Raw genomic sequence first — 21,984 nt, forward strand, 5'->3', positions numbered from 1 at the left:
TCCATATTTTAATTATCTGATCAATATACAGGGTGTTCGGGATAAATTTGACATATTTATAATTAATTATATTTTTCCGTAAGTTACATGTATTAACACACACTTCTCTTCATTTAAAAGTTTGGACCCTTCTTCATTCATATACAAGATGTCAGAAAGGATGGATAGCTGGAACCCACCTGAATCATGGAAGAGAATAACTTGTATCATGATGATTCGTGCCCGCCATCAAAATAAGGATATTACGACTGCTGCCCAATGCTCCCTGAATACAGTAAAAACAATCAGGCATGAACTAGAGACTTGCAATGGTGACTACGAGGATGTAGCAAGAAGAAAGATCCCTAGCAGACGATCTGATTGCGTTCGTACAGCAGAATTCCTCGCAAATCTGCAGGAACAGGTGTTGAAGAACCCTGGCATTGGAATTCGGGCTTTGTTCGTGGAGTTGCTAACTGTAGTCAAGCCCTGGATAACAAGGGTAGCCAATGGTAGGCCGTATGTATGGCAGCAGGATTCGGCCCCTTGCCACACCTCTGGGAAAAGTCAAAAATGGTTGTCTGAAAATTTCTACGACTTCACCAGTCCAAATGTTTGGCCTCCAAACTCCCCAGACCTTAACCCCATGGATTATTTTGTATGGGGCGCAGTTGAAAAAGACACCAATCGCACTTCCAGTAATACAAAAGCCCAGTTAATGGATAAAATTAAAACAGTTTTTGCGGCCCTTCCCAGGGAGACTGTAGCATCAGCTTGTTCGAGGTTCCGAAGCAGAATTGAAGCTGTGATCGATGCTAATGGTGGTTATTTTGAGTAAATCTTGTTGATAGTATTGTAATTAACTCTGCCTGTAATGTTTTTTTGTCAATTCATTAAATTTAATAGATACAAAGAAGATTTTCTTTTTCCTTACGAAACTGTCAAATTTATCCCGAACACCCTGTATATATATATATATATATATATCTATTGAATAGATTTGAAGATAAGCTACATCCCAGTCTGACATCGTAATTTATTTTAATCTCTTCTATTAATTTATTACCTAACTGTATTTTCTGTATCTTTATATAAGCTTTCTATAGCTTGTATCAAATGTAATGGATATAATGGATATACACCTAACCCTCTTTTTATGCGAATTTTTTTTATGCAAATTTGGAGTTACACGAATTGGGATATCAAAAATAATTTTTTTTTACATGATTTTTATTCACTTTTACGCGACCAACCTAAAGTCTAAGTTAGGAAAAAATCCGTAATTCAAGAAAATTCTGAGAATTTTGTAGATTGCATTCTCGTTTTAATTTAAGAAAATTCGAAATTCTTACGAATTTCATTTATTGGGAATTCCCCGAATTACATAACTGACTGCGCATAAAAAAAGCAGTTCTTAGCAGTTTGAATTTGGTGTCTGAGTAGACAACACCGTTACCGCATTTTTTAAGTGAAATCAAAATAAAAACTGCGTTATAAAATTAATAATTTTGCCAAGAAATAATAAGCTATATGTAATTTTCAAACTTTCATTTCATTAACCGAAGATTTTAATCCAGCCCTCACACGATGTTGCCGATAAACAAAAAAAAAAAAAGGAAAGCTGTTTCCTTGGACATAAAAATTCAAATTTTAGATCATCTTCAAACTGGGGAAGGTGGGATGGCTGTGGGTAAGCATTTTGGAGTCCGTGAATCAACTGTCAGATCTATAAAGAAAAATGAAGAGGCTATTAGAAATGCAGTATGTTCTGGTACAAAATCGAGTGCGAAATTATCATCATACACAAGAAATGTTGTTCTAGAAAAGGGCCGAAAAAGCTTTAGTGATGTGGATAGAAGATAACGTACAAAAAAGAATGCCAGTTGACGGAAATTCCATCAAGATATCAGCATTGAGATTTTATGAACAGATTAAAAAACTGCCGCCAGATACTTCATCTCAATTGAGGAAAAAGTATGAATTTCATGCAAGCAATGGTTGGTTGGCTAAGTTTATTAAAAGACATGCTCTTCATAATATAAAAATTAAAGGTGAAACTGCTTCTGCTGATGAAACAGCTGCTAAAGCATTTCCACAAAAACTTGCTAAAATAATTGAAGATGGAGGTTACACTTGTGAACAAGTTTGGAATATGGATGAAACCGGCCTTTTCTGGAAAAGAATGCCAAACAGAACTTGCATATCAAAAATGCAAAAAACGGTTGATGGGTTCAAAGCAGCAAAGGATCACATAACACTCCTATTTTGTTAGGACGCTTTAGGAGATCGGATGTTAAAACCACTGCTCATAAATCGATCATTAAGACCACGGCCAATGAAAGGCGTAGATTTTCAAAAATTGCCAGTTCATTGGATGGCCAACAAAAAAGCCTGGGTGACAATTGATATTTTCACTGAATGGTTCCACAAACATTTTGTGCCATAAGTTAGATGCTATTTGAATGACAAGGGTCTCGAATTTAAATTGCTTTTGATTCTTGATAATGCACCCCGTCGTCCTGCCGTAGAACACCCAAATGTGCAATTTTTTTTTCTGCCGCCTAATACCACATCATTACTACAACCTCTAGATCAGGGTATAACTGCGACTTTTAAAACATTATGTCAGACAAACATTTCAGTACGTTTTGAACAAGCTAAATGATGATGAAACACTGTCAGTTATGGATGTGTGGAAAAAAATTTCAATTATGGATTGTATTGACCAGATTCGATTATCGTTATCTGAATTGAGACCAGAAACTATGAATGAATGCTGGAAAGCTATTTGGCCCACATGTGTTAAAGAGAATGCTCCTGTTCCCCTCAATCATACTGCAGAATTTCCTAATATAATAAGTTTGGCATGTGAAATTGGTGGAGAAGGATTCGATGATCTTACGTCGGCAGATATCGAAGAATTGTTAATTGATAAACCTCTTAGCGAACATTGTTTCTAAGACTCCTGAAAGAGAAGAAGTTAATAATAATGATCAAGATAATCCTACTTTTACTGCTGATATAATTAAAAAAGGTCTTAAACTGGCCAGTAATTTAGGTAATTATTTTGTCCGGCATGATCCAAATGAAGAACGTGATGGGAAGTTTTCACGTGAGCTTAAGTTGTTAATGTCTTCATAGAGATAATTATATCACAACTTATATAAAGCATCAACACAGTGATTAATAACTGAGTTCATGTCTAAAACTGCTGAAACAACCAGTGGTACTTTTGTTCAAGACATGACAAGAATAATTCCATAAGTTGAGGCAGAAGTCGATGACAATAATACCGTTACTATTAGAGTCTCACGAAAACGAAACTTTCACGTTTATTGTCAGAAACTGATATCGAATAACATAATTTTTTTATAGAATCCTTAGCAAACAACTGAAATGAATGTTTTTTTTAAGTTATTAAAATTCATTATATATATGTGTGTTCTCCATGAAATGTAAATAAAAATATTATGATCCTAATGAATTTAATGTTTGTTTTTTTTCATTATTTTGCTTATATTTCAGGTTTGGAGCCAATCTTCACTTTTTCTATGAAGTCAGTAGTTCTTTTTACACAAATTCTATTTACACGTAATTTTTAGGAACGTATCTATCACGTAAAAAGAGGTTTAGGTGTACTTGTGTTTTCATTATATTCCATAGTTTTTCTCTGTGTATTTTTATCAGAAGCTTTCTTATAATCTATAAAGGCCATATGAGTCTCTAAATTAAATTTTCTTCTTTTTTTTTTTTCAATAATGTTTTGACAAATATTGTCTATACATGACCTTCCATGTCTGAAACCATTTTGTTCTTCTGAGAGTAGATTGTTTGCAATATTTCTAAGTCTTTTATTCAGGATTTTACTGTAAATTTTGTAACCTGTATTTAATACTTATTCCTCGGTAATTTCTGCAACCATCTGTCTCCTTTCTTAAATATAGATATATCCTTAGCTTTTAACCAATCTGATGGAACTTCACATTTCCTCCAATAATTATTTATTAATTTTAATAATCTGTGATTAAACATTCTACGCCATATTTCCTAAACTCTGTATTTATGTCATCTAATCCGGTTGATTTTCTATTTTTTTTTTTGATACTTTTATTGCTTCTTTTACAAGAAATAACAATAATAGACAAAATCCAAGAAAGAAGACTGTGATGGTTTGGCCATGTGACCAGAATGGGAACAGAAAGACTACCATCTAAAGCCCTGAATACAACGATGGAAAGTAAAAGATCCAAAGGACGGCCCAGAATTAGATGGATAGACAAAATAAAAGAGGACCTGAAAACCATATCACAACAAGTGACACCAAAACTGGACAGAATTGTTCGGAGTCGCCCGGGACAGATAGAAGTGGAAAGAGTTCATTCGGCCTCATCATCATCCACATAGATGATGGAAGAGAGAAGAAGAATTTTATTGATTCTCTATCAGTACTGATTTCTTCAGTATTAATTTCTGTCATACCATAAATTCTTATAATGTGCTATCCATTATTTCTACATACAACCCAAATCAACATTAATATGTTGATTTGGGTTGTGTGTCTTTCTTCGTTGTTTAATTTCCTTAATATTTTGTAGACTATGTCTTGTCTTTCATGTATGCCTTCTTCTATTTTATTAATAAATCTGTCTCAAGAATCTTGGTGAGCTTTCTGTACTATGGTTTTTAGCTATATTTCTTTTGTATATTTCTTCTGTTTCCTTTGTATGTTTTTGAAGTGTTTTGCATGCGATTTGTTTTTCTTTTATTGCATTTTCTATATCTGTGTTTCAGATTTTTAATGTTTATCTTTTTACTATATTATTTTTCTTTCTGAGTACTTCAGAGGCTTTATGGATTATGCTTATTAACGTTTTCCATTCTTCTTCTATATCTTCCCTGATTTGGGCTTCTTTTAGATAATCTGTTAATCGTGATTGATATAGCATTCTAATGCTTTCTTTTTGTAATAGATATACTTTGTATACTTGTTCTTATTTTTCTCATTTACTTCCTTTCTCCATTTTGCTAGTGTTTCTATTTTAGACACTAGTAAATAATGATTGGAAAAAATTTCACTTCCTCTGTAAAAATGTACATCTCTCTCACACATGAAGCTAGTTTCTGATTTGCCAGCCTGGTTGGCTGAGTGGTTAGCGTATCTGCTCTCCAGCTAAAAAAGGGTGTGGGTTCAAATTACACCGTGGGCATGGATGTTTGCGATTGTCTGTAAAAATACTAGTGGTGGTGGTGGTTGGCAGTAGATGCCGTTGGTGTGGATGATGAAAGTAGTTGTAATTGGTGGATTGACTATTGGAGACAGAGCTCTGGAGTGGGTGCCCTCCCTCAATGAGTCTTTGGACTCCCTGGAGGTCTCATGTAATAATAATAATCAGTAATGATATAATTAATTATAGATATTGTTCCTCTGCCATTCCAAGTATATGTTTTTTGGAAAAAAAAAAAAAGTACTGGTTATTTTAAAATTATTGAAAGTACAGAAGTCCAATAGTTCTTGACCATTGCTATTCATGCAAATTTCTCAATATTTTCCTAAGACATTTGGGATTCAATTATTTCTGACTAACATTAATCTGTAGAGCTTCTGTAGGTGGTCAGTTGACATAGACAAAGTCCTTTGGTCAGAAAGACCTGGGTTTGATTCCATCCATGACATGAGGAACTTTATCTGATCTCGTTCAACTGAAGGTAAATTAGCTAGTCTCGTATGGAAGTAGAGGGTTTTTTGCCCAGAAACTCAGGTTTGTCATCTCTCAGAACAGGCAAACCAGCCCCATGAACACACACACACACACACACACACACACACACACACACACACACACGGATTTACAGCCATGAATACTTACAACAATATGTAGAAGACATAGACACCTCACCACATGTTGTTAAATCTGTAGTCAACCATGAGTCGCATCATGTAGCCAACCTCCTGGATAGATGACACACAAATGGGAGCATTAATCTCCTGCTATTAATATATAGTCATTTTTATTACATTTATTTAACTGTTTTTTTTAGTTCCTCATAAAATTGTTTGGAATGCCTTTACTACTTTCTTCAGGGGCATATACTCCTATGATATTTAAGTAGCTTCTATTTGTTTTTAATTTAACTGTTATGATGTGATCATTTACAAAATTGAACTTTCATATTCTATTTTTCCATTTATTATTGATTAAAATGGTGACATCACTAGAAGCTCTGATATGTTGGTCCACTCCACTATATAGCAAAGTAAAACCATCTATATCTTTTGTTCCCTTTTAATTTCTTTTTTTTTTTTTTTTTTTTGTTTCTGTTATCACTGCTATATCAATATTTTCAGTTTTTCAGCTGTTTTGCTAATTTGAATTCCTTTGTTGTTATGCTTCACACATTCCACATGGCTTCTTTTAAGATGTCTGAAATTTCTAATCAGTTACTTTTATCCTTACTTGGTTGTTTTCTCATTATTTTAGTCTGATGAATTTTCCAGTTTAGACATCTGAGTTGTAGAAATTTTTTACTTGTTAAGGTGACCAGCCTTATGCAAACCCCCTAACCTGGAGGACCAGGGTATCTCTCTTCATCTGGCCCCTACTTCTCACAACCTGTCCAGCTAGGGAAGACCAATCAGTAGCTTAGCTACTGCTGCCATAGCTCTTGAGGTCATTGGTGTGCGCAAGCCTCCTTATCACATCAAGATGGGGATACCATTAAGGAGGCGGCTAGTTATTGAAATTTTAAAATATCACCATTCTCTTTCATCAAACTTTCAGGAAAAATCCAAATTTTTCTACAACCTATGAGAGAAGATGAATTAATGCTGAAGCAAAAGGACAGTGTATAATGTCCATTAATCATGTATGTTATTATTCCTGTTTGCCAATTTTACTGGATGAAAATCCCTGCCATGCCATATGATTCACCCTCATTTGAAAGGCCTGTATGAAGATTCTTCACACTTTAGAAGGATGTGAATAGTCTTACCAACCAGGGCATTGTTGAAAAACATGTGCGAAATGTATGGCCTTCGCAGAACAAGAGATTTTTGGAAGGAGAATAAAATTGAAGAATGCGTTTGTTGAAAATGTTTTGTGAGCAATGTCACAAGTGTAAAGAGAGTAAAAAGAGTGACAGCGGTGAGTTGAAAGACAAAATGCATGATACTGTGATAAGCATAGCTAATGTTGTAAGCAGCATGAGTGATTGTACTAATAACACGGTGGAAAATGAAGTGAGTAACCAGATAGTAATGAAAAAGATAGTGCACTTATGTTCTGCACAGAACAAAACGTGAGATTTTAAGTGGTTGGAGAAATGCCTGGTGGATGGTATGACACAAAAGTGAAAGGGTAGAGAAAGCACAGCATGAAAGAGTGAAAGCATGAAAATAAAGATTTTGCATGGTGATTCATTGATACTAGGAGTCCTTAAGGAGAGTGTGACAAAATCATGTTTTCCTGCAGCTAAGATAAAGGATGTTAAATTAAAGATGCCAAGAATATAATTTCTTGGCATCTTTAATTAATAGTATAACCAAGGGGAAAAACTCTCAACAAAACATGAAAAAGTTGCTAATGCATGCAAAAAAAGAAGAGTCGGAAAGTAAAAGATGAGTATGTTGCCACAGTATGATGGAAGCAAGCTGAAACAGAGGGCTATGATTGTGAATGAGTCAGTGTGTAGATTGTGTAGGAGGAATGGTGTGGAGTTTGCAGATTTGTGGAATGAATTTAATGACAGGAAGGATTTATATAAGGTGGATAGCTTACTTCTAAATGGAATTGGTGTCAAGAGTCTTAAGATAGTGTTGTTTCAGTGAGAGTTTGGAAGAACAAAGTCAAAGAAACCAGAATGTTTGGGGAAGGGGAGTACAGGTGAGCATGGGTCCAGGCAACCTATAAGTAAGTGGGAGAGTGATCATATAAAGCAAAATGTAGTACCCCATGTTAACTTTAGTCAGCTAAGTGACATAAGATATAAGGGAGGTTGTGGGATGAAGAGGGTATTGCAATTTTTGTATACTATTGCCAAAAGTATTCTAAATACGGTTGAGGAGGTTTAGGGCATTGGTTAGTACAACTGGGCCAAAAGTTATAGGCATTAGTGAGACTTGGTTGACCAAGGATGATATGGCCATAGGAATAGAATGCAAGAGATATAGTGTCTTCAGAGAGGATAGAAGGAATAGGAAAGGGGGGGGGGGGAGTTTAAAGGGCATATTGCAAAGGTAACCAAAACAACACATTAGATTACATGAGTTGAAAACACTAACAAGCAAGAATAGAGAGGTTATTGTTCCCCTATAAGACTTTAATAAGGCCACATCTGGACTCTAAGATTCCACAGTGATGAAGTTGTGAAGAGAATCCAGAGGCAAGAAGCAAAGATTGTGGCAGGTCTGTAGAATTCATCCAATGAGAATAAATAGATGCTTGTAGGCTTCAAAAATTAGCACAGACAAAAAAAAAGAGGAGAAATGATAGAAGCATTTAAGTTATTAAAGGGGTTTTATAGGATTGACACTGAAGACATTTTTTCAGTACATGGCAAGAGGGGAGAGAACAAGGGGTCACTAGTGGAAGTTATGCAAGAGTGTGTGGTTAGCAATGGTGTTAGGACCGGGATTTTTGCTTGGATGGGTTGAATGGGTTGCCACTGGTGGTTGTGAGTGCTTCATCAGTGAATGAGTTTAAGGAGAAGTATGACAGGTATTGTGTGAACGATGGCTAATGTGTGAATAAATGAATCTTCCACGATGAGTCTTATGACTTCATGGAGATACCTGTATAATAATACTGACTATGTTGCAGTAGTTCCTTAAGAGTGCTGGATCTCATGACAGCATTAGACAATGTATCCATCACCAAGATAGCCACTTAATCTAAAATTGGAGATGCAGTTTTGAGCTGCAAGGTGGCTGAGGATATGGAATTTTTATTTCAGCATATATGTGAAATTACAGAGTGTAATGTGAAACTATCTAAAGAGAGCCTGTGATGAACTCTGTGTGAAAAGGGCATCTGCGACCCTATCATTGCTAGAAGAAAACTTCGCTCCAAAACCCAGTAAGGAGTGACCATATGGCATCTACGGACATCGAATGTGAAATTTTTTTTTTCACATTATAACAAACTTAGGAAGTGGTTTGGAAACTGCAAAGAAAGGACATTAGCAATAGTGGAAATGGTCATGATGTACATCAGACTGCATACCAAAGGTCAGTAGAATAAATAAGTCGGCAGTTAAATGGATGAAGTGCTGCAAAGAAACTTTGAAAGAAGTATAGGTGAGAAGAGTGAAAGTAATAGCAAGGAAATGGGCTGAGCAGTCTAAAGGAAATCTCAAAGAGGTTTTATATTATGTTGATTAAAAAGAAGAATTATGGAAGGATAACTTTAATAAACGTATATGACTGAAAATAAAAGCAGCAGAAGAAAGAGTTGAATTGCTGAGTGATCAAACATCAGTAACACAGTGATTGATGCTGACAGATGTATGTTAATAAAAGGTGGACAAATGGGAATTTAAAATATTACAAGATCTTAAAATGAATCTCTCAATACTAGCCTGTCTAGTATGAGAAGGTGCAAAAGAACTGACTTTAATTTAAGTTTAATCCTTTATTCAAGTGTATGCACCTGAAGTATCTTCAGGACTGGAGCAACTCGTGGCAAAGGTGGACCGAGTTCTCATCACTTTCTTAAAAAAAAAAAACTTCCAACTCCTAGATGAGTCTTTGACTCCATGGGGTCTTGGGATAACAGTAATAAACATGAAAAAATAATTTTTGTTGTAAAAATTAATGGAATTTTTTAGACAAACCAATAACTTAATTAAATATTAAAAAGAATGTGCAGCTGTTTTTTTTTTTCAAACCGACCAAAATTTTGATCCACTATTTTTGCATATTTATATATTAAATTTTTCTTTCCAGTTACTTGAAAAGAAAGAACAAATCTTCAATTTAATGTTTTGCCTCATTTTATACCAGATGGCAAAACCAAGTATGAAGGTGGCACCACAATAAAAGATCTAATCACTTGGGTAAAGGATTAAACAAAAAATATATTTGATCTATCACTGATCCAGATATTTTAATAATAAGGTGAGACATCTTTTTTTGCTACTGTATATGGAAAATATATGCTTCCTGCATTAATTCAACTATGGTATCTTTTTAGGTTTGATTCCCACTGATGAGACAGCAAATAAAGTTTAAAACCCATCACCTGTCCTATAATGCAGAGCAATATACAGATACAAAAGGAAGTGTGCTTTGCATTATGGGATGTTCAGGCAACTGACGTGAACTCAACAGCTTCTATAAACAGGTAGCCAGCCTAGTCATGAAGATACTTTCCATACAAACTTTGTGTACACTTGGGTAAAGGATTAAATGAGAATGTGATTTCTTGACAAGTATAACTTACTGTCTAATCAAGTGAAAAAAAAAAACTTCATAAAGACTGTCCCCAGGTGATGAGCCACATACATCAGCTAAAGACATAGTAGACATATTAAAGTATTTTCCCAATGTATTTAATGTTGGAGGAATAGTAATCAGAATAAATATTAGGAAAGAAAGATGAGAAACTAGCAGTGTATGAGAACAATTTGAACTAAGTGTGATGTTAATCAGGCTAGGTTAGGTTATTTTGGATCTATGAACAAAGTAATTAATGAGGGCAGCATATTATGTCTGTAAATTGCATGTATTCTTCTGGTTGGTGTGCATGTTTGTGGGAGGAAAATCCCTGCAACCTCTGTATGAGACAGACTAATTCGCCTGCAAAGTTCTTATAATGGTTTCCTTGCATCCTAAATAAGATTCGAAAGCTCTGATATTTCCAACCAGATGGCAATGTCGATAACAACTGAGCTATGGAGGCTCTTAAGTTAGGAAACATCACATATATTATGTTGGAGGTTTAATGGATTTTTTTACAACACTCAAAAAGAATTAAAATAGAATTTAATACTTCCTATATTTCATCCTAGTCACTAGGACATCTACAGGGATTACAAAAACAATTAATGTAACATGCACACAAAAACTTACAATACTAAGCCCAACCACGTGGGTGACACTAAAGTCCTATCTAGGTGGAGCGCCCTCTAAGGGCGGTAGTAGGTGGCTTGGAATGTAAGGTGGGACCTCTGGTGATGAGTGTTTCCCAAATCTTCGGAAGCTTAATGCAACCGTATTTGTTAAGATTTGGTTGGTTTCTGAGAGCTGCTGCTGCTTCTAAGAAAAGTCTATCTTTCTTGAATTTGCTGTGGTGGAGCATGGTGGTTTTCTTCCATGATACTCTGTGGGTGGTGTCCAAAACATGGTCAGCCAAGCCTGAATGGCCATAGTTGTGTTTAACGATGTACGACTTGTGTTCCTCCAGGCGGATGGATGCTGATCTGCCTGTCTGTCCAAAGTACGCAAGCTTACAGGAACAGGGTACTTTGTAAACTCCAGGCAGAGAGAGAGGAGGGAGCTGATCTTTCGTAGAACGGATAAGGGTAGCAAGTTTGCAGTAGGGCTTATATGCTGTGTGTAGGTTATACTTTTTTAGTATCTTGGCTATTTTTTCCGAAGTGCCTCGGATGTAGGGTATGGTGATGGCATTTTTAAAATCTTGTTGACGAGAGGGACGGGGAATGGGGGAGGAATTGATTATTTTTTTGATACTGTGTTCGCTGTAGCCATTGGAGAGGAAAGTTCTGTGTATGTGGTTAAGCTCAGTAGTGAGGGCGGTTCCACTGGAACAAAGATTGTGGGCTCTCTTGGTAAGGGTTTTAATGACGCCATATTGTTGTGAGGGGTGGTGGTGGGAGAGTTTGTGAATGTATCTGCCTGTGTGTGTGGGTTTTCTGTATACAGTGAAGGCAAGTGTATCATTAGGCAGGTGCGTGACTAAGGTGTCTAGGAAGGGTAAACAATTGTTCTTTTCCTTTTCCATAGAAGAAGACCAAGATCTAGGTGCATGAATGAAGTTAGTGTTTATATTTAGCTTCCATGAAACTAGTGACTGCCACTACTGGAAGAAAGTTGTTGATAGAAAATTAACAATAACATAATTAATCATGGAGTACTGTCATAGTATCTTGAATAATCCTTGAGGATATATATCAGGAATTTGATGATTACATAAGTGGGGTAAAAGAGCAAATAGTATCCTTGACTTGATCTCTACAGAAGCAGCATGGATAAAAGGTAGTTGGTTTTATTAACTTAATTTCATTTTAAAATAGGGGTGACCACTGAAGAGAAGAGGTTTTTTTTTTTTTTTTTATGTGACTTCCATTCATGAAAAGTTGGAAAACTACAAACTTACAGCATATTAGCACTATGGGTAGCTAAAGGTTAGATAATCGAAAGACTGCACTAGAAACAAGATACTAAAATTTTGCAAGGCATTTCAGACCTCCAATAAGATGAGTGATGGAATACATCTACCACTTGGAGACATTCATAAACATAAGCACCTCCATAACAAAATTAGAAAAACAACGGAACACTACATCCTTCGACTGGAAAAGACCTATGTTCAATTCTTGTCATGCCAACAGGAATCTTTCTATGGGCTTTTACGATTGAAGGTGAGTTAGCAGATCTCATACAGAGATAGCATGGTTGTTTCTCATGGAAATTTGGGATTTTCATCCCACATACAGGCAATTCAACCATGAGAATACACAATTTACAGACAAAAAATACTGCTGCCAGTGGCAACGGGCACTGGATGGCATTCATGGTGGTGGTGTTTTCATGTGTATTTGGAAAATTAAGTATTAAGGGAGATGTGTGTGGCAGAGTAGAGTACCTCCTGCAATGAGTCCTTGGCAGTGTCATAATAATAATAATAATAATAGTCATACTCGCATAAGGATTCAAATCCACAACTAGCTGATTGAATAGACGAACAAGTTGTTGTTCCTCTGTATCGAGCCTTGATAAGACCCCATCTGGACTTCTGTGCCCAGCTATGGGCACCAGGGTTTCTTCGTGATGTGGAGGAAGTGGAGAGGGTCCAGAGACGAGTGACCAAGATGATAGCAGGTCTGTGGAATGAACCTTATGAGAATAGGTTGAAGATTTGTGGGTTGCAGAAATTGGACGATAGGCGAAGGAGGGGTGATATGATTGAGACATTCAAATTACTGAAGGGTTTTTATAAGATTGATCCAGAAGATATTTTTGAAAATATGACTGGTGGTGGGAGGACTAGGGGCCATGCATGGAAGCTGGGCAAGAGCGTGGTTGACAAGGGTGTTAGAGCTAGGTTCTTTACTTGGAGAGTAGTGAATGAGTGGAATAAGCTTCCAGAGTCTGTTGTGGGTGCTACGACCGTGAAGGAGTTCAAGGCAAGGTATGATAGATACTGTGTGAATGTTGAATAGTTGTTCTTGATGATGTTAGGGCCTCCCTCGATGAGTCTGTCGACTCCTTGGAGTTTCCCAGAACAATAATAATAATAATAATATAGTCAGTCAGACTGGTAAGAAATACTTATACAGTGATTTTTTTAGATTGTGCAAAAAAAATCCTCTATAATACACTGAATGGCAAACTGCTACTGATATCGATGGGAGAAAGAGATATTCAAATGATAAATTGGATACAGGGATGAGTGCTTGATTGAAACCAGTAAGCTGTATATGGAACAATATCTTGAAAAGAGTTGCAAGTAATGTATCATATCAAACCATTTTAGTATGAGGCAATCTGATGTTAAGGGATATGAGAAGACAGCAGAGGAAAAACTATGCTTATGAATATAAATATGCCAATCTTACATACATTCACCTCTGAATATTTATTCTTGTTTTCTCCTCACAAACATAAAACTGACATGAAACATATCTCATCTGGTAGTAGCATTACATGAATATCAGCTTTAAAATAGGCATAATAAATATTTTGTGCAGTTCATATATTCATTTATTGTTTGATGATACAATATCAAGCAAGTATGGCACAATTTTATGAAACCAATATGATACTGGGCATAATAATTCTTGTCTTTGTAATTTGCATATATTGATAAATTCACATCCTTACCCAGTGCTCTTTTTTTTGGGGGGGGTGGACAGTATGCAATGGTACAGTGTACTGGCACTTTTATTAATAGTGACATGTGCCATACGGATGAGGTACTGTTTTATTCAACTTTTCCAGCTAGCAAAGTATGTGCACTGGCATCTGTTGTTTCCAAAAAGTGTTGTCATTACCACTATGGATGAATTTAAGTCTCCTAAAGTAGTCTCCTAAAGTAAGATTTGGGGGGGGGTGAATTTTTTTTGGGGGGGTGGACAGTATGCAATGGTACAGTGTACTGGCACTTTTATTAATAGTGACATGTGCCATACGGATGAGGTACTGTTTTATTCAACTTTTCCAGCTAGCAAAGTATGTGCACTGGCATCTGTTGTTTCCAAAAAGTGTTGTCATTACCACTATGGATGAATTTAAGTCTCCTAATAGTAGTCTGATGACAATGCAAGTAAGATATTTGGTACATAAAATGAAGGATATAAAATGATATTTATTCAATAAGCAGAATTTAAAAAACTGATTTCTCACACCTGAGTACCGAAAATATGAGAGCAGCATAAAAAAAAAACATGATTTTTATGATAAAAAAACAGCAAACAGATAAAATGTTTTAATGTCTTTATATTTTTGCATATCAAGAATATTTGTAGTTAAGAAATATTTAAGGATATCATTCGACCATTTAGACTTACGTGCTGGTTAGAACTCATAAGGTTTAATGGAATAAATAAAGCACAAATATATAATTAAACATGTTTAATTAATCCTACATTTTGTTTCAGTCACTAAGAAGACATCATCAGGGAAACAATATTGAATATGCAAAAACAAACACAAAATTGCACAAAACAAGAAGTGGAAAGATTAGACAAAGCCTAAAGTCCTATGAGAGTCACCCTCATTAAAGCATTAGGGCTTGCCCTAAGCATTAAAGTTTCCCAAATTTTGCAAAGCTTAATACAACCATATTTATTAAGATGACACTGGTTTTTAAATCTGCTGCTGATTCTAAAAAAAGTATTTCAAATTTCTTTGTTGTGGTGAAGCATAGTACTTTTCTTCCATTTCATTCTGTGCAAGATATATATATATATATATATTTTTTTTTTTTTTTTTTTTAGAGTTCTGGCTATCTTTTCTGAGGTGTACCAGATATAAGGAACAATGATGGCATTATAATAGTTAGCATGTTGAGAGGAGATGGGGGGGGGGGAAACAATTAATTTATTGATCTTTTGGCACTGTAACCACTGGACAAGTAGGTCTGGCAAATAAAGGAGAGCTCAGCAGTAAGTCAGCCTAGGAAGGGCAGAAATTGGAGGCTCTATTAACAAGAGATTTGATACTGCCATGTTGTTGTTGGGGGGGGGATAATGAGAGAGTATGTATGTCATGTTGGCAACAGACAGCACCACAGAATCCAGTTCGCTATAGAAAAAGATAATAATAGCCTGCCTTTTCAAGATACTCTAATCACGTCTCCCCAATGGCACCCTTTCTTTCTCTGTTTACAGAAAACCTACACACACACACACCATACATCTTTTTTTTCATGCAGAGTTGTGAGTGATTGGAATGCCTTGCCTGAGAGTGTGGTGTCTGCAAGGAGTTTGAATGTGTTTAAGACGCGGTATGATGAGATGTGTGCGAGATAAAAGGACCTCCTAGATGAGTCTTTGACTCCATGAGGTCTTGTTTAATAATAATAATAATAATAATACACAACTTACCCATCATCTCCATGCTCAACAATATGGCATTATTATTGAACTTGTTCATAGAGCCTCTAATTTCTGTTTACCCAAGCTGAACTCACTGCTGAATCATTCTTTATTTGCCAGACTTCCTTGTCCAATGGTTACAATGCCAAAAAGATCAAAACCATTTGATAACCTCTTTGAGGAAAGGATATATATGTGGAACTATAAGACTGGTAATCAGAAAAACTTACACAGGAATAAAATGGATGAAGGAATTAACTTGAAATCTGGAAGAAGAAAAAAGGCAATGTGAAGGCAACACAAGGTGAATAATGATGTTAATCAGTTGCAAGAAGAGCACAAACAGCAGGCCAGAAAGGTGACTCTAGAAAAGGCAACAAAAGCAGAGAATGCGAAGAAATTAGCCAATCAGCCAAGAAAAATCCCAGAGTTTTTTCAATATGCAATAACAGAAGAAGCAGAATGATTATGGATGATGATGTTGGCAGATAACAATGGTAGATTGGTAACTGCTGTAGAGGATATAATTAAAGTAGTCAATGAGCAGTTTATCAGTGTTTCATCCTCATGAATGCATATTATGAGAAGCTTAAGTGTAGAGAATATGGTGGAGGAAGAACTCAGTGAGTGAGCAGGAGGTACATGATGAATTACATCAACTTGATGTTAATAAGCCAACAGGGCTTGACAATTTACTGTGCCTTGAAGGAACACTCCAGGGAATTAATGCCACATCTCTTGACCACAAATCTTGCAAAAGGACAAGTCTTCAAAGAGTGAAAAGAGGATAAAATTGTTCCAGTACATAGAAGGAAAGTGGTGGAGATAAAACAAGGTACAAATTATAGGCCAATGTATGTTTGTGGCTAAGGTGTTATTTGGTGAGGATTAACATTCAAAAATTGAGTTGATAACAGCAATGCAGATCAGGTTTTGGTATTCTGTTTATATACTATAACAAGATTACATTCACTAGATAAGAGATGCATATACACTGGTATACTTGGATTTTTCAAAGGAGGATTGCCAAACAACAAGTCGGTAACTAAACTGCAACAGATGAAACTGGTAAGCTGGATAGCTGACTGACTGAATGACTGGCTGGCTGGTTGCGAGATAGGTATCAGCAGGTTGGGTATGGGGTGCGAAATCCCAAAAGAGAAAGGTACTAGTGGAGTGACAGAGGGATCTGTCTTGGGAGCATTTCTGTTTAACTTTTATGTTAATGATATTGGGACATGCTTAACTGGAGATATGCAGTTGTTTGCAGATGAGTTGGCAAGAATATGAGGAACAGTGAAGATGTGGCCTTTCAGGAGATTCTCAACAGATTGAGAGGATCTATCAGTTTAATTTTGCAAAGTGTAAGGCTTGAAATCTGGTAAAATCAGGCAAAGGAAGAGAAAATTTTGAAGAAAGTGGAAGAGATAAAGAGTTCTGGAAATGATAGTGGACAAAGATTTGAAATTGAGGAGTTGCGTTGATAAACCTATGAAATCAGAACAAATTATGGCAATGATTAGGAGGACCCTGATAAAAGCAAAGAGGTTATGGCAGTGGTGTAGCTAGAGCTTTTGCCACCCGGGGCGTTACCTGAGTTTGCCGCTCCTCTCAATACACACCAAAAATACTACGAAAAGTCAAAACGATGTATAGGGAAATAAATTAAAACACTATGTTTATTTCTGAAGTAAAACTTTAATTTCCACATTGTAAAATGTTATTTTTCTTGCTTTTCTGTTAGCAAAATCGTCGATGACATTGTCAAAGTCTATTTCATAGTAATGTAGGTAATTCTTAATCAATTTTATTTAGAAAAACTCCTCTCACAAGTAGCAACATATACAGCAATTGTGAGGAAAATTTGCTCTGGTATTACAATAGTTGGAATTGAGTTCTTGAGACTGTATTTTAGAATTAACTGCAAAAGTTCAAAAATGTTCAAAGTGTCGCCTGGGGGCAGACCACCCCCCCCCCCTAGCTACACCTCTGGGTCATGGTTTCCTTGTATATAGCCTTAATCAGGCCACATATGGACTACTGTACACAGTAGTCTATGTGGCCATGGATCATCTCTCATATATCTTCATGGACATATGAGGGATGGTCCAGATGAGATTCACTAAGTGTGGTGGATCTACAGAATGTGGAATATGAAGACAGAGAATGCAATTTACAGAGCCGTGTGAATAGTAGAAGGAAAGGGATTATGATTGAGACATAAGTTAGTGAGGGGGTTGTTACCAAATTAGCATGGAGATTTTTCAGAGAGTAGAGGGAGACAAGGACAAAACAAGAGGGCATTCCTGGAAACTGTATAAGGAGAGTGTGAGGCACAGATTCTTTGCATGGAGATTGAATGCATTGCCTGAGAGTGTGGCAAGTGCAGAAATTGTGAATAAGTTTAAGGCACAGTTTGATGATGACTTTCTTGCATGAGAGTGAGGGCATCTAAATGAATATAACCAAAGAGTCTAAAATGTATGTGGCACTAGATATTATCCAAGAACTTACTGCAGAGACCACTTTACTGTATAATCCAAACTCTATTCTATCTCTTAAATGAGTTCTATCTGTGAATTGCACTTCAACTGATTTGCCTGTTTTTAGGGTATTTATTTTATAGGATCTGAATTGGTTTCAGTGTCATTAACAATTTAAGTATGCTGAGCAAGAAAATGAAACTTTTTTCATATTATAGGCAAGTTCTTCAGAAAATATCAGACTTATATATTCAAAAAAAATTATTTATTTTTGATACAAAATTTTTGCTGATACAGCAAAGTTGGGGGGGGGGAACCCATATATTATGGAAGTATCATATTTGTGGTAAAACATTCAAGGCATAATGAGAATGTAAAAATGACAGGTAGCCCAGGTATGCAAAGTAATTGGAATATTGATAGGATATGCCCATTTAAGTACAGTTTACTAACTAAGTGAATCCTTTTATTTTGTTGGGTTTATTCAAGGCTTGTATTTATTTTTATAGTCAAGACAAATTTTGTAACATCTGAGGCAGTTTGTAGTGTAAAACATACAAAATATTACAGATAGCTGAAAACCAAACTTAAAAAACCTTGGGCATCAAAACATTTACCATGTGTTGAATAACTGCAGAAATTGACTCAAAGTCTTTCTTTTGTAATTTTAATAGTGCAACATCAATGAAAAAGACATTGCGAGATTGCCACTTTTGCTTAACTAATGTGAGGTCATAAGTTTAGGAACAGAGATAGCATTTTCTATCCAAATCGTCCATAAGGCCTGGCACTCATACCTAATCTACCTATACTTTCGCTATCGAAATTGCTAACAAAATAGTCATCTAATTCAGAATGTGATGTCAACATAATCAATGAAAATTACTCTTAACCTGAAACTGACTGTGAACCACAAATTGTTCATACTAAGTGAATGAAATGATTTATGGGGAATTTGGATTTATCCAAGGATTCTACCCAAATATCCTGGTATCAAGATTCAAAGTTAAGAGCATGCATGCTGAGATTTTTGTTGTTCTTGTTACAGAAGTAATAAGAATGAATTCATTTCCCTTCCCCTTTTCTCCCCAGGAACATAACACTAATGTATTGCTGCAACATTTCCAGAATGGCAACTAGCTACATACAAAAGTACATGATATATGCCAATAGCAGTTGACTAATTCATCTTTTTTTTTTTTTTTTTTTTTTTTTTGTGCTTCAAAAAGCATTTTTAAAAAAATCGATTTTAGCCATTCTGCTATAAAATGCCAATATATTCTTTCCTATTCCAGCTGCCATTGCATTTACTTAAGAGATTGATGAAAATGAACTTCTTGATAAAATGAAAGATAAATAACAATGACAACTAAAAAAAAATTAGCATTCTCTGTGTGAGTTTGGGGAAGCATTTTGTTACATAAAAATGCATTTTCTGATTGTGAATGGGAAAGCACAATCCATAATTAGCACTGGCTCAAAAAAGCAGCAGCTAAGAAGAGAAATATTCATTTCAGACTCAAAAAATATTCTCCATAAAATTCTCTCATCATTACTTCATATAAAATTAAAGTTTACAATCTAGTTTTTGCTAAGGCATCAGTCAGGATGCCAAATTTAAAGAAGATATTGTTGTGAGGATAGACAAGAAAATTAACTACAGATGAACTTGTTTGATGGAGCTGGAGCAGTGTTACAACCAAAACAAAAGTTTGGACTGTCCTCAAACAGGCTCATTTACAAAAATGTATAGCAGCAAATGTGCTGAAGAAATCTGAAAATTTAAGTTGTAATATTCGTTTATGCATTCAGATTTTAAAGTATTTTCTTGAGACCATTGGTGCAGCGAGTACAGAGCAGAGTGAAAGATTTAATCTAGATAAGAGACTCAACCCAGATGAGTCTTTGACTCCATGAGGTCTTGGGGTAATAATAATAAGAGATGGAAAGGTCATGCAGCAGAAAGAACATCATGGTGGTAGATGCCTTTAGTGTTTTGACCTACTGGAACATTGAGGGGGAAGGAAAGAAGGAAAAGAAAAACATTTTTTATAAGATAAACAAGAATTCCAAACATTTTATGCAAGGAACGTTATTACAATTTTATAATATAATGCTTATTTGGTGATGAGGTTAAAATTTATGAAGATAAACACCTATTATATAATTTCCCAATGTATGAAAAATCCTTATATGATCTCCTTTCTCACCATCCCCAAAAATGAATACCTTTAAGATGAATGTAGCAAGCCTATGCTTAAAATGCAAACCCTATGCAACAAGTTTCAACTTGTAAAGATTTGTAAGTTGATCACTCATCTTATGTAGCACCATTTCTCTGGTATTTTTTAATTAAGAATAATATTACCACTAATAGTACTGTTTTTGCATCTTTGTATCAAGAAATTTGCATATTCTAAAGTAACAGTCATAACTTCAGCCCAACTAAATTCAGAGATTCTCAGTACAAAATTTATGTATAACGCTTCACTTCTTTGGCACAACATTAGTACAAATCTTTTGACACATGACAAAATAAATATCATTAAGAATATATAGTTAAGTTTGTTTTCTGAATGTTTTTGCAACTTTCCAAATATACCGAAGATTACCTACCATTTAACATTTCTTTCAATAATGTTTCTCTGTATTAGTTTTTTCTGTAAAAATGTTCTCTTCTTCCACACCCCCCCCCCACCCACCCAAGTGGAATCTACTTATAGCATATCAATTTTATTAAGTATAACAGAATATTGGTCTCAAATATTTGGCCATTTTATAAGAAATATCCATTTGTACGATTTTTTAAATGACCAATTAAGTAATTATGGTGGTGATTGTTGTAATACTCAAAGACTAAATAAATCATTCTTTTGATTAAATGTTAAAACAGTCTAGTGCAAATCATTCTTGCTTTCACTTATCAAATAAATAATATATCAATCTCAGCTGTTGTTCTAATGGATTTTAAGGATGGGCAAGAAAAGTTCAGTGTTATCTGTTCAAGATACAAAAAGTTCCCTCCCAAAGCAACAGACACATTAAAAGCTACAGCTGCAAATAACTCCAGTTTTAATACAATCATCAGAAAATGAATGATTTGTTCAATATTATGAAAAAAATCTAAAAGATTCAAACAGATAGGATGCAAGTGATTCCTAGTTGTAAATAAACATTATAGAATTATTTTTTTATAACTGAAAATGCAAGAATAACTGTCAAAAGCCCTAAAAAGGATGAAAGGCATCATTAAGCAAAATTTTGAAAGCTGTATAAAAAATCTGTATATAATTTCTTTATTTAAGTGATTCAGTACAAATTTGCACATAATGGATTCCAATGCTCCTATAAGATAACAGATGAAGTGGAGTAATAAAATCATTCAGTTTACATTGATAGTAGGAAAGGGAAAAAAAGCTGACATCTTTTGTTTTCACATAAAAAGGTGGAAACTACGGTAGTTTTTCTACTTCTCCAACCATCACTTCCATGCATGCTATATAAAAAGAGAAAGGAATCTTTAAAGAGAGTGGCTTAATTGTGAGTACTGGAAAACAAGGAATTATATTCTGAAGTACATTTAATACAATTAATTGTCAGTCAGGTACACTGTATGACTTCTAAAAATAAAAATAGGATCATGTGAAACATTCATTTATAAATAAGTTCGTATTAGTGGTTAAGGGCATGTTAGGATACCAGTGAGTGTCAAGGTCTACAAATAGGTGAACTTGAATAGGCACTTGTT

At 35.2% G+C, this 21,984-nt stretch overlaps 1 protein-coding gene across 4 annotated transcripts in view; it reads right to left on the reverse strand.

Annotated features, from left to right (window-relative positions):
• Window positions 1-21,984, reverse strand: part of LOC150100588 (dual specificity tyrosine-phosphorylation-regulated kinase 1A-like) — a 432,192-nt gene that overhangs the window by 409,063 nt on the left and 1,145 nt on the right. The gene's annotated exons all lie outside the window — the stretch shown is intronic.

Source organism: Typopeltis vanoorti, chromosome 12, assembly GCF_054136105.1.
Source record: "Typopeltis vanoorti isolate ZY-2024b chromosome 12, IOZ_Tvanoo_1.0, whole genome shotgun sequence".
In the NCBI taxonomy this organism is placed as follows: domain Eukaryota; kingdom Metazoa; phylum Arthropoda; class Arachnida; order Uropygi; family Thelyphonidae; genus Typopeltis; species Typopeltis vanoorti.